Source organism: Triturus cristatus, chromosome 5_1, assembly GCF_964204655.1.
Source record: "Triturus cristatus chromosome 5_1, aTriCri1.1, whole genome shotgun sequence".
Taxonomy (NCBI): Eukaryota; Metazoa; Chordata; class Amphibia; order Caudata; family Salamandridae; genus Triturus; species Triturus cristatus.
In genome coordinates, this window is record NC_140587.1 from 857,421,593 (window position 1) to 857,436,404 (window position 14,812).

Genomic DNA, 14,812 nt, shown 5'->3' on the forward strand with positions numbered 1-14,812 from the left:
GTAGTTGGATCATGAGAAAAGTTTGAGGGAGTTAGAATTGAAAGTCAGGAGCTTAGAGATTGCTCCCTCTGGTGGCAGCACACCGTCTATGCCTGTTGAAGCTAGAGTGTATATTCCCAAGGATGTGGTAAAATAATTTTACAAGAATGATGATATTGGGCAGTGGTTCAAGGCCTATGAGGTAGCCATGCCTTCCCACCGGCTCCCTGAGAAGGATTGGAGAGTGGGGTTGTGGGGGCGGTTCCTTAGTGAGGGGTGGGACACACTGTTGGACTTGCCTTCTGAAGTCTTTAACTCATATCACCACATGAAAGATGCATTAATGTCCAGGTATGGTTTAACTCCTGAATTATAAAGACAAAGGTTCAGGGGTTGCAAGAAGTTAGAGAACTGTACCTGGGTTGAATATGACACTTTTTTATGCAGAGAATTGGATGCTTGGGTGAAGGGTAGCAAAGTTGATGATTTTCAGGGGCTCTTTGATTTGATTGCATCGAAGCACTTGTCAAGTGATTGTTTTCCAGAGCTACGCAAGCACCTGATAGATAGCAGGCTGACTAACCCTAGGAAGTTTACTGAGGAGGCGGACCGCTGGGTCAGTACCAGGGTCCACAAGGGTTCAAGTGGGAGATTCAGCCAAGAGTGGGCAGGGTCCCCAGCAGAAGAGTGGGGGGGACAAGGATAAACAGAGGGAGTTCCAAAGAAGGCCAAAAAGTAGCCCCCATGGGAACCAAGGGAAAGGTTCCCAGCCCCCCCCCCCCTAGAAACCATCATGGGCCCGAGAGGTCCACCTGTTCAAGTGGGACCCCTGAGATGCTACAAATGTGGGGACCTGGGTCATAAAGCGAATGATCCCAGGTGCCGCCAGTTTGTGAAGACAGCATCCCCTTGTGCAGCCCCCGGCAGATGGCTAGTGTAGCCCTGGGTGAGGAGATGGGTGCCCAAGGTGGGTGGGGTCCTGCAAAGATGTCCCTTGTCTCTTTAGGAGACTGTGAGGTGGTCCCCAGGACCCAACTGCCTGATAACACTAAGAAATATAGGCAGTGGGTGACCATCAATGGGCATAGAGTGGAGGCTATTAGAGATACAGGAGCCAGTGTGACAGCTGTCAAGTGTCACCTGGTATCTCAAGAGCAGGTTGTCCCCAATGCATTCTATCCAGTTGTTGCCGCTGACAACACAGAGAGCCACTGCAAGGTGGCTCAGGTTCCTTTTAAATGGGGGGGTCTCTGGTACTCTTCAGGTAGCTGTGAGGCCAGCCATGCCTGTGGATTGTCTGTTGAGCAATGATTTGGAGAGCTCCCCTTGGGTTAAGGTAGAGAAGAAGGCTCATTTGGAGATGTTGGGTCTGCCTGAGTGGGCGTGTGTTACCACTCGGTCTATTGCAGCCAGTAAGGGTGTTGAATAGGTCCTGGAGCCTGAATGTATGGCCCAGGGACCTGCCTTAAAGAGAAGAGATAGAGGGCATGGGTAACCAGCCCCCATTGTTCCCACGGTCCAGGAGGAGGCAGACCTTGAGGGGGATGCCCTGGAACCGATAGGGGAGCAAGTTGCTGAACTGGGGGACCTACCTGAGTTGACCCAGTGGCAGCAAGAAGGAGGACCCTCCAGGGAGGATTGGTGTGCAGAGCAGAAGAAGTGCCCTTCTCTTGTGGATTTGAGCCAACAGGCCACAGACCAGGCAGCAGGTGATACGTCTGGATCACATTGGATCTACTGGGAGAACGACCTCTTGTATACAGAGCCTAAGGTTGCTGAGCCTGGGTCAGCCCGTGTGCTGGTGGTACCCCAGCGCTTCAGAGCCTTCTTACTGGAGTTGGCTCATGATGTACCTTTAGCTGGACATCTATGGCAGGACAAGACCTTTGAAAGGCTTGCCACCCACTTTTATTGGCCCCAGTTGCGGAAGAGTTCAGATACTCATTGTAGGACCTGTCAAACTTGCCAGCAAGTGGGAAAAGTGGAAGGAAGGAAAAGGTTCCTCTCCAACCTTTCTCTATAGTCAGTACCTGTTGACTGTTTGTTAGGGAACGATCTGGATAGCTCACCTTGGGCGAAGGTGGAGTGGAGTGCTCATTTGAAAATGTTGGGTCTGCCTGACTGGGCGTGTGTCACCACACAGTCCATGGCAGCCAGAAGGGGTTCTCAAGTGGACCTGGAACCTAAGAGGGGGCCCAAGTACCTGCCTTAGAGAGAGGAGGCAGGGGGCACGGGATACCGGCCCCCGAAGTTCCCACGGTCCAGAAGGAAACAGACCCTGAAGGGGATGCCCTGGAGCCTACAGGGGAACAGGTAGCTGAACTGGGGGGCCTGCCTGGCTGACCCATTGGCAGTAAGAAGGAGGACCCTCCAGAGAGGAGTTCTGTGAGGAACAGAACAAATGCCCTTCTCTCGAGGGTCTGTGGTAGCAGGCTGCAGACCAGGCAGCAGGTGATCAGTTTGGGTCACATTGGGTCTACTGGGAGAATGGTCTCCTGTATTCTGAGCCTAAGGTTGCTGAGCCTGGGTCAGCCCATGTGCTGGTGGTACCCCAGTGCTTCAGAGCCTTTCTACTGGGCTGGCTCATGATGTGCTATTGGCAGGACATTTGGGGCAGGACTAGAACTTTGAGAGGATTGTCACCCACTTTTATTGGCCCCAAATGCACAGGAGTTCAGACACTCACTGAAGGACATTTCAGACTTGCCAGGCAAGTGGAAAGAGTGGGAGGAAGTGCAAAGCTCCTCTCCAGCCATTCCCTGTGGTCAGCACCCCCTTTGAACGGGTGGGTATTGACATTATGGGGCCACTGGACCCCAAGACAGCCATGGGCAACAGGTTCATCCTGGTCTTGGTGGACCATGCCACCCGGTACCCGGAAGCCATACCTCTGAGGACAGTGACGGCCCCCGTGGTGGGACGAGCACTGATGGGAATTTTCTCCAGAGTGGGATTCCCTCAGGAGGTAGTGTCTGACCGAGGTACTAACTTCATTTCCAAGTATATAAAGTCCCTGTGGCAGGAGTGTTGGGTAACCTACAAGTTTAGCACTCCTTACCACCCTCAAGGAAATGGGTTAGTTGAAAGGTTCAACCGAACCCTGAAAGGCATAATTATGGGTCTTGAGGAACCTATGAGGCGTAAGTTGGATGTCCTCTTACCATGCCTACTCTTTGCTTACCGCGAGGTGCCACAGAAATCTCTAGGTTTCAGCCCCTTTGAGCTTCTCTATGGACACCCATTGAGACGACCTCTAAGTTTGGTCAAGGAAGGTTGGGAGCAATCTCCCAGGAAACCTCCCCAGGATGTATATAGCTACATGCTGGCCTTTAGGAACCCAAACTAGGCGTTTCAGGCAACTCACTGAGGCGAATCTGGAAGCCAGCCAGGAGGAGATGAAGCGGTGGTACGACCAGAATGCCACTCTGGTAGAGCTTCAGCCTGGGCAAAAACCAAAGGAGATGATGGACGGAGTGTTGAACATTGCAAGCACTCACCCCCAGTCAACTGATCTGGGTTTAATCCATCACCGTTCTTTAGCCCACTCTGCCACCCCAGTTCAGACATGGCCATATGCAAATCAGTCTGACCCTGTGCCTCATGGGAACAGTCCAGCCCGAACTGCCAAACCATGTCTTCCCTGGACCGGAAACAAGCTTCCTAGGACCGGTTTCTGGCATTTCAGCCGGCTTCAGCCTGGCCAGAAAGTATAGGTCATGGCCCCAGTGGAGCCCTGTGCGCTCCAGGATCAGTGGACCGGACCATTTGAGGTTGTGGAGCGCAAAAGTCCGGTTACCTACTTGGCGGACTTGCGGTCTCCCAGGAACCCCTTGAGGGTCCTGCATGTCAACCGCCTGAAGCCCCACTTGGAGAAGTCCCAAGTGGGCATGCTCTTAGCGACAGATGGTGGAATGGAGGAGGAGACTGAACCTCTTCCAGACCTCCTGTCGGCAACAGAGCAAGATGGGTTAGTGGATGGTGTCAACCTCTCTTCCACCCTGACCCCTGAGCAACAGAATGACTGCCGCCAGTTGTTGGGACAGTTTTCTGATCTGTTCTCCCTGATTCCCGGTGTCACTGATTGGTGCGTCCATGATGTGGACACTGGGGATAGTACACCTGTGAGGCACAAAACCTACAGGGTGACTGACAGGGTGAGAGCTTGCATCAAGAAGGAGGTCTCCAAGATGCTTGCGTTAGGGGTGATTGAGTCCTTTAACAGTCCTTGGGCCAGCTCAGTGGTCTTGGTCCCAAAGGCTGCCGCACTGGGTGCCACGCCAGAACTCCGTTTCTGTGTGGACTACCGAGGGCTCAATTCAGTCACCAGGACTGACGCGCACCCCATCCCCAGAGCTGATGAGCTCATAGATCGGCTAGGGGCTGCACGGTACCTCAGCACGTTTGACTTAATGTCTGGGTACTGAGAGATCGCCTTGACTGATGGGGCAAGAGAGAGGTCAGCATTCTCCACACCAGATGGGCACTACCAGTTCCGGGTGATGCCCTTTTGGATGAAGAATGCCCCTGCCACTTTTCAGAGGTTGGTCAACCAGGTGTTGGCTGGACTGGACGATTTCAGTGCCGCTTACCTGGATGATATCGCAGTGTTCAGCGCCAGTTGAGAAGAACATCTGCGCCACCTCTGGGAAGTGTTGATGGCGCTGCGGAGGGCAGACCTCACGATCAAGGCGAGTAAGTGCCAGATCTGCAGGGTTCCGTGGTGTACTTGGGACGCCAGGTTGGGAGCGGCCAGGTGGCGGCCCTGCAGCCCAAGATTGAAACCATCCTGGCTTGGGAGCCCCCCAAAACCCAGACAGAGGTGAGAGCCTTTTTAGGACTCACGGGTTACTACAGGAGGTTTGTCAAGGGGTATGGCAACATTGTTGCACCCTTGACCGCGCTGTCTTCCAGGAAGCAGCCTAAGAGAGTGATTTGGACTGACACCTGTCAGAAAGCTTTTGAGGCCCTGAAAACTGCTATGTGCATGGCGCCCGTGCTCCTGGCACCCAACTGCTCCAGAGAGTTCATAGTACAAACAGACGCTTCAGAGCATGGTGTGGGGGCTGTTTTGGCACAGATGAATGAGGAAGGCCTAGATCAACCTGTAGCCTTCATCAGTAGGAGGTTACTTCCACGAGAACAGAGGTGGAGTGCTTTTGAGCATGAGGCATTTGCTGTGGTCTGGGCACTGAAGAAGCTGAGACCATACCTCTTTGGGACTCACTTCCGGGTTCAGACAGACCACAGGCCGCTCAGATGGTTGATGCAGATGAGGGTTGAGAATCCGAAGCTGTTGAGGTGGTCCATTTCCCTACAGGGGATGGATTTCACAGTGGAACACCGCCCTGGTACAGAACACGCCAACGCTGATGGTCTGTCCAGATTTTTCCACCCTAGTGATGAGAACTCCCAGGAGATAGGGTAGTTCTCCCTACATTTCAGCTGGAGGGGACACGTGCTAGACCTGGCACCTTGGTGTGGGTCTCCCTTCCATTTTTGCTGTTGCCTCATGTGTTTTTGCTGGTGTTAGATGCTTTGGGCACTGTGCCACTGCTGTCCAGTGCCACAGTGAAAGTGCTCCCTATTGTAAAATGATGTATGAATTGGTGATTCCATGATTGGTTGGTTTGGTTTACCTGTCAGACCCTAGTACAGTGCACCAGGAGTGCCCAGGGCTGGTAATCCAAATACTGCTGGTGGGCTTGCAGCCTGTAAAAGTGTGTCTAAGGCCTGCCATTGCAGAGCCTGTGTGCAGTCTGGTACAGTCATACTGACTGGGCAAGTGCACCCACTTGCCAGTCCCTAAACCTTCCCTTTTCTTCATATCAGACACCCCTATGGTAGGCCCAACGGCAGGGTGCATTGTACGGATAAGGTAGGACATGCCCTGGTGTGTGTGGCATGTTCTAATAGTGAATTACAGCCATTTTCGTTTTTCAATATTGCAAGGCTACCTGTTCTCCATAGGCCAGAATGCGCAGTTTGATTATTACATCTTATAATCCTAACTGACTCAGGGAACATGGTAGAAATTCGAATTTAGTATGCCTGAACTCAGAATGATAAAATAAATCTTTTAGTGAAGTTGGTTTTAACATTCTGTGTTTTAGAAAGTAGGTATTTTCTTGTCTAACCATCCGAACCTGCCTCTGCTAGGTTGTGTATTCCTTGTCTGGAGTTTGAGTGACAGGTAAGGGTGGGTGACAATTTCCGTTCCGCTCGCGGAAATTGCGAAATTTCTACATTTTCGCATTCCGCGCGGAACGTCAAAATGTCGAAACAACCGCGATCCGCGGCGGAACGGAAATATGCAGGGCAGGATTCATTCTGGCACGATGCTCCTGTCATTTTAAACCTCAACAGGAAGCACTTACAGATTTAAATAAAGCAGGTGCCCGAGTTGAAGGTCAAATTCAGTAACGCATTGATCAGCACAAAAGATTCGTGAGCACGGTGGAGGCTAGGCAGGTGTGCTTTCTCCCCATATCTACCGTCAACAATTTGCTGTAATCCTTGATGGGTCTGTGCATCCATGAGTTTCTCGAGCGCAATCCCCTTGTAGTTCCTGACACCAGGAGGTTCTGTCTCCTCATCTGCTGCTCTGCTCGGTCTCTGACCCTTTATAAACAAGAGGCATGTGAACTGCATAGCAGCCCCGCCGTTTGGCTCCAGTCCACACACCAGCGATGTTCAACGTCTTCCCGCCCTTTCCTCACTATGATGGACTGCTCACTCGAGGGACCCCGGCGCCCATCGGCGTGGTGGCAAAAGTTACAGACACACATGGTCGCTGGAGACAACTCTTCTGGCCCTTTACGCAACTGTAGTGTAGGAAAAGCACTATACATTTACCCACTGAGGTAGCACTGACTGATTAGCCAGTAGAAAGTACTCCAGTTGAGTAGAGGTATTGCACAAAACGGTGGCATCTTCTTGGATAATTATGCAGGGCAGGATTCCTTCTGGCACGATGCTCCTGTCACAAAAATTAAACCTCAACAGGAAGCACTTACAGATATAAATAAAGCAGGTGCCCGAGTTGAAGGTCAAATTCAGTAACGCATTAATCAGCACAAAAGATTTGTGAGCACGGTGGAGGCTAGGCAGGTGTGCTTTCTCCCCATATCTACTGTCAACAATTTGCTGTAATCCTTGATGGAGGTCTGTGCATCCATGAGTTTCTCGAGCACAATCCCTGTGTAGTTCCTGTCACCAGGAGGTTCTGTCTCCTCATCTGCTGCTCTGGTCGGTCTCTGACCCTTTATAAACAAGAGGCATGTGAACTGCATGGAAGCCCCACCCGTTTGGCCCCAGCCCACACACCAGTGGTGTGCAACGTCTTCCCGCCCTTTGCCCACTAAGATGGACAGCTCACTCGAGGGACCCCGGCGCCCATCGGCGTGGTGGCAAAAGTTACAGACACACATGGTCGCTGGAGACAACTCTTCTGGCCCTTTACGCAGCTGTAGTGTAGGAAAAGCACTATACATTTATCCACCGAGGTAACACTTACTGATTAGCCAGTAGAAAGTACTCCAGTTGAGTATAGGTGTTGCACAAAACGGTGGCATCTTCTTGGATAAATATGCAGGGCAGGTTTCCTTCTGGCACGATGCTCCTGTCACAAAAATTAAACCTCAACAGGAAGTACTTACAGATATAAATAAAGCAGGTGCCCGAGTTGAAGGTCAAATTCAGCAACGCATTAATCAGCCCAAAATCTCCGCGAGCATGCGAAAGTTCGCGTGTTCGTGGAGATCTTTTGCCGTTTCACAAAATTTTGCGAAAGGCAATTTAGCAAATTCCGCCCACCCTTAGTGACAGGGGCTGGGGGAATTCCCGGACGCAGGGTGGTTCAGCACAGGGCTGAATAGAGCTATCTGCTTGTAGATGGGTGGGAGGAGTTGCACCTGGGACCTGAAGAGGGCTGTGCCTTCCCTCCACAATTCCGGCTCCACCTCCTGTGGTGCGTCTGATGTACCTGCCCTGAACATCTGAAAGGAAAGAAGGAGTCTTGTCAACAAAGTGCTCCAGGACTGACCCAAACTGTTTTGGACTAGGCAAAGGCCTCTCTGCCTTCAGAGAACAAAGAGAAACTTGGTATAAATATTGGGACCCAAACCCAAGAACTTTAGATCACTTTGGGAAACAAGAAGAAACCTTTGCTGAGGAGTGGAACCAGAAGAAACTGATGAGAGACTATCCCTAAGCTGAAGTGCTGCTTGGAGGATTGGCCTGCAGTGGTTGCCTGACTGCCAAAGAAAGGAGAAAGGACTTTGTGTGCACTTTTATTCAACTTGTGAAGGATTTCCAAGGCCTTGGAAAAGAGCTTGCCTCCTGCTGAAGTCTCAGGGCCAACAGACTTCACCCACCAGCTCCCCAAGAGTTCTCTTGAAGTGACTGAAGTTGTGCTGGACTTTTTGAGGACTTGCGCGTTGCAAGGAGCTGGAAGCGCGACTCAAGAACAAGAAGCGTGTCGCCGAACTGCCGCTGCCGCTTCACAACACAAAGCGCCTCGCATCGCCGGAGAAGAGGATCGACGTCACAGCAGATGCCACTGCATCAACGGGAAGGGTGTCGCAGAAGAATCGTTGAGTCACCGCAGGTCCACCGAAGTGCCTCGCATTGGCAGGAGAAGAGGATCGGCGTCGCAGCAGACGCCACTGCATCACTTGGTAGCGTGTCGCAGGGCCTGTCGCGGCTCATCGCAGGAGACGAGGATCGACGTCGCATCAGACGCTGCCGCATTTCCAAGTAGCGTGTCGGAGGGCCTGTCGCGGTTCATCGCCGTAGAAGAGGATCGAAGTCGCAGCAGACGCCGAAGCATCACTGGGAACAGTGTCGCAGGTCCTGTCGCGGCTCGCATCATTGTAGCAGCAACTCGCATCGCCAGGGAAGAGGATCGGCATCGCAGCAGACGTTGCCGCATCACTGGGAAGCGTGTCGCGGGGTCTTTCACGGCTCGCATTGTGTAAAGCATCTCGCATCACCGGAGAAGAGGATCGACGTCGCATCAGGCGCCGCCGCATCACCGGGAAGCGTGTCGCATTAAGAAGAAAGCACCATCTTTGTTTATTCGCACCGGATCTTCAACGCATCACCGTCCTTGCAACACTTTCATTGCCCTGCGTGTCGCATCTTAAAGTACATGGAACTCTGAGTGTCGCATTTAACATCTTAAGAGATCTAAGCTGAATTCTACCATTTTAAAGTAACAGTATTGTGGATTTATGTTGTTTGTGGTCGTGTGATAAGTCTATATTAAGAATACTTATTTTTTATATAAAACTTATGTGGTGTCCATCTGTAGTGTTGTCACTTGATTACTGTATGTGTTCACAAATTCTTTACACCCTGCCTCTGAGATAAGCCTGTCTGCTCGTGCCTAGCTACCAAGGGGGTGAGCAGGGGTTATTTTAGGAGTGTACCCCTTTACCCTGACTAGATGCAAGGGTCCCTATTTGTCACAGGTACCTACCTATGCCAACTAGAGCCCCCTAAATCTAACAGTTACACATTAGGGATCACTTTAGGGCCTTGCGCCCTACCACATAAAATGGACCCCCAGGCCAACTGGCCTTCTCCAGGGCTCAAATGCTCTATGTCCAGAAATGTCAGCACTCTACAGGACCGTCTACTGGCCCTCTGGCTGCCAATGCAGCAAACCAAAAAGTGCGTAGGTGCATAAGCCTAAACGTGGCAGCCAGTCTCAGGGACTCCTAATTAGCAAATGCCCCAACGTTGCAGCGGCCCACAACTGTGGTGCCCCTGTGAAAATCAGTCAAGTTGGAGCCCCCTTTGGGACTCTAAGTAAAAGTATGCAAAACGTGGCAGCTGCCAGCTGTCAGGTGGGGCAGCTGGAAAATCAGCGCGGGCATCCACGGCACCCTAGGCACGGTCACAGGGGGCGGGCACCGGCAATGTGCCATGACACCCCCCCCAACCACCGTACAATTGAGCCCCACTCACCGGGCTTTTCTGTGGCTGTGCAGGCTCCGTCTCCTCTGGGCTCCAGCCGGCTCCACAACACGCGGGGCTCTCTCCGCTCATGAGAGCCCCACCTCTACTTGGGCACAGGCACTGAGGATCCTCCTCACATCGCCCGGTCCCTCTTACCGGCTCTGCAGGCAAGGCTCCCTTCGCCTCACTTCACCCAGGCTTCTTCTCGGTTGCCTTTGCCCTATCTCGAGCTACGGGGGATGGCGGAAATGGAGCCTGCGAGGCTCCGGCACCCGTCGCTGGCCCCGCCCACAAACAGGCAGTTCTGCCTGACTTCCTTTTCGCCGCTCCGACACAGCAGTTCCTTATATTGGATCTAGGGCTGCAGCGGTGATTTCTTGGTGGCAATGCGGGGTGGGCTCCCGCTGAGTAAATAAAAAACAATGCGGGGTGGGCACCCGCTTCTTTTTACAAATGTATAACGCGGGGCAGGCTCCCGCGCAGCACAGGCAAAATGCGGGGTGGGCACCCACTCTTCCCACGCACTGTGGTGGAATCCCCACGTCTGGATTCCCTCGGGGATGATCGCAGCTTAGCGCTGCCAAGCCCCACGCTCCTCTCTCCTCTGGAGAAATTTAAATAACAGTGCTCCCAGGTGCTAGAAACCACAAAGTCCTTGCCAAGGCAAAAAGGAAGAGTCCTTGGTGCTGGGGAGACCCCAGCAAAGCGCAGCCAGGCAGGCCAGCATGCAGGGACCCCCAGGAAACAGCAGCTGGGTCCCGCAGCGGTTCCTCCTGCCCCTCCTGGAGCCACTCACACCTCACCAGCCCCTGTCACTCAAAAGCCAGACATGCAATTCACATCAGGCAGGCAGACACATAGCACACAGAAATGCCAACTTTTAAAAGTGGCATTTCTCCAACAATAAATTTGCGCACGTCATTGTGCAGCATTTATCCTCACGAGTTCATACATACTAAACTCGACCCTGTATGCCTCTCATACCAGGAATTACCATGGACGCACTTATCCCCCATGTATTCCTATGGGAGGGCAGGCCAGTCTCACCACACGCACTCAGAGAGCACACGCACTTTACACTGGACAGCAGTGCTAAAGTGCGTAGAGGCCTAAAACCACCAACACTGCACAGGGAAAAGGCTAGGAGACAGGCAAAAAGTTTAGGGGTGAACCTGCCAAAAGGGCCAAGTCCAACATATATATATATATATATATATATATATATATATTCACTGAAAAAAAAGAAAAGGTTACAGGGACATTATATTTAGGCTGACATTTCCCTCATAAAAACCAGAGAAATTCAGCAGTTATAGTTATTACTCGCGTCCCTGCAATGCACTGCTTATGACGTGACATATTACATCACTCATGACATGGTAAGTGACATTACTGATGACATTACTCATGACATCTCAAATGACATTACTCATGACATCATCCAGAGACTGTGAGTGTTTTTAAAAAGTTTATGAGTGTAAAATATATATACTAAGCTGTATTGATGAATCCGTGGTGGTTTGAGTGCCTGTATGCATGATTCAGTGGGCGTGTGACTGACTGTATAACTCAGTGATTAGCTGTCTCAGTGAATGTAGGGGAATGTGACTAGGCTGTGTGGATGTCTGTATCAGTCGGTCAGTTGGCGTCTAAGTAGTTGTGTGGGTTGGTGAGTGGGTACATGAATGGCTGTATGGGTGATTTATTGGTTGGCTGAGTACCCATATGGGTGTATGAATGTCTTTGTGGGTGGGTGAGGGTGGGTGTGACTGCCGGTATGGATGCTTGAGACTGTGCCTGTATGGGTTTGTGAGTACATCTGTGATGGCCTGTATGGGTGACTGAGTGTGTGTATGGCTGTGTCTGTGAGTGAATGGATGTGTCAGTGGTATATTGGTGAGTAACTGCATATGTGGAAGGCAGTGTAGGTGAGTGTTGGAGTATTTGAGTGACTGTATGTGTGAGTGAGTGATTGTGAGGGTGGCTGTATGGGTGAGTGTGTGCTTGCATCACTGACAGTTTAGGTGAGTCAGTATGTGTTAGTATCTATATGAATAAGTGAGTGGGTGGGTGTATAACTGTATATGTGAGTATGTGGCTGTGGGATTGACTCTATGGAGGACTGAGTAGGTGTGTGAGTAGCTCTATGGATGACTGACAGTGTGTGAGTGGCTGTATGGGTGCATGGGTGGATATATCAGTGGCTGTATTAGTGAGTGAGTTGGTGTATGAGTGGCTGTGTGGGTGACTGCATCAATATGTATGTAGACCTATATATAAATCAGTGAGTGGGTATGTAAGTAGTGGTATGGGTGTTTTAGTGGTTTTGAGAATGGTAGTGTGGAAGTTGGAGTGGGTGTATGAAAGGTTGCATTGGGGTGTGAGTGGGTGCGTCAGGGATTTTATGGATGATATCATCAGTGATGTCATTTGAGATGTCATCAGTGATGTCACTGACCATGTAATGAGTGATGTAATATGTGAGGTCATAAGCAGTGCATTGGGGGACACAAGTTATAGTTAGCTCAGCTAATCCAACACGACTCCCGCTGAAGTTTTTTAAAGAATATATGTTTTTTGGGCCCTGGGGTGTCCCTGTGGGAACCCCCACCCCAAGAGGCCCAGGGGGTCAGGGTGTTACTATACTCCCCCTTTTCTTTTTTGAAAATCTTTTTTCTTGTGAATCCGTTCAACCAAATCATTCCTCTGTTCCTCTGCAGGCAAAGCATGTGTGTGAAAAATACAGTGGAATTTTGGCATTACCCCCATACCCTGACCAGGCCATGCTAGTGAATCACAAAATGAGCACTGAGTTTGGCAAACCTTTGCACTCATCCAAGTGCTTATGAAGAGAGTTTCTTTTCCACAGGTTCTGATGTAATGTTATTGTAATGATAGTAACGCTGATCATAAAAAGACTAATAATATCCTGAAACTGTCATGGTACCGTAAGTGACATTCGTGACATCTTTTGTCATGTCATCTGAGACATCAATTGTGAGGTGATTAGCATTGCTTTGATAGAGCCAAGGTTGCACTGCACAACAGCTCTAGTGAATGTATGTGTTTTTTTACTTCGATTTATAATCATGATGTCCTTTTTTTTAAATACATTTTTTAGGGCAATCCAATTTTTCATAACAATTTTTTCCCCCTTCTATAAGAAATCATATTTATTTATGTATTGGACAAATAGCATTGTGTTGTATGGTGAGATCTCAATTGTTATAAAAAGAAGTGTGTTTATAACATCTCTACTCTACAGCATAGGGTTTCAACACTAGTCAAAGACTCATATTAATTTAATACTGCAATAAAGACCTAAAAACACAGATGTTAAATGAAACAATCACTTTCTCCTTCAGATTCTACCGCAACGGATTTAAGCCAGCCAGAGAGCTAAAATGCTGACAGGAAAGGATGTTGGAATTGTATATAATCTAGTGGAAATAATTGTTCAATTGAAGTGCTGAAGTTGATTTACTAATATAATGTAACATAAAGGGCCTGTTAGCCAATCAATTTAGAGACACAGCATACAGATTATATAACATATCATCATAAAGTCTGTATTGAGGCCTAAAGCAAAATACTGTGTCATGTAATGAAAAATGCTAACCATTAAAGTACTGGAACGACATGTTCTTTTATTTTAATCAGTCAATACGCGTTTTGAAACTGAGCTGTAGCTATTGCCATCTCAGCAAGTCAAATAAAAGGTTTTCAACGTATTCATTTCAAACTCAGTGATCCTGAAATTTAGTTCACTTCGTATCAAGAGTGTTCCGTAAAGAGTTTATTTATTTCCTGAGCTGGTGCTGTTTAATCAGAAGTTTCGTTTACCTGAATGACCCGACCTGTTGTGCCGGTGTTGTTTGTGATCCCGAGGTGATGCCGGATGTTGCAAAACACCGGTGTTACTACAGCGCGAGGCCAAAAGTCTAATTAAAGCTATCATGGGAAAGCCAATCAAGAAAACGAATTTCGCTAATGCACGGTAAAATCGGATGGCAAACATGACGAGGGACTGCAAAACTATGTTTTCTTGTGACCCTTTTCTGCAGTTTTACCATGTTTGCTTTTCACACACGGGCTTTTATTGCTTGTGGTAAAATCAATAGGAAGCAGTGCCTGAGCAGTTACTGCGCATGCGTGAAAACAACGAAATCAGCTTTTGACTCTGAGGCAATGACTTAGTGTACATACGCACCAGTGATAGGAGCGGTTCAAAGCACTGGCAGTGACCCAGGGACGGTAAGTAACTCTTTTTTTACATCCCGCTGATTTCCACAGTAGTGCCAGACATGAGGCGGTCGTGTGTGCACAGGCGCTGGCCAAAATGGATCACCATACTATGGTGCCTTGCTATCAGTCCAAGACCCAGACATCCATCTGAATGAAAGAACTGCCAACATACCCAAATGAACATTGGCAAAGAGGGCGGACTGGAAACCCAAAGCAGCCCTGGCAATTTTCTCGGACCAGCCCCTTCAGGGTCGCGGGAGGCTAGAAATGCATAGTAACTGGGGCCGATGTTGCTGCACTGCTGCTGAACCAGACCCCAGTAACAAACAGCACCGCACCGCTGGAAACCCGGCACCCACCCTTCCAGCCTCCTGGGGAAATGCCCGATGCACCGTATGGCCAGTCCAGCTGTGTTGGCAAAGCTAATATGTCTGGCGATGGCTGCAAGCCTTTCCGCTATGTCAATACAAACATACATGTCAATTTCTACATGGTTTTTGTAAAACAATATTATCATTTGTGAAGCTGCTGCCAGAATGAAAAAAGAACACATTGATTTAAGCACAAATACTTTGTATCTTAAAAAATACCCAAAAGAATAGTAGTTCCTGGCACCAAAGGGACCTAC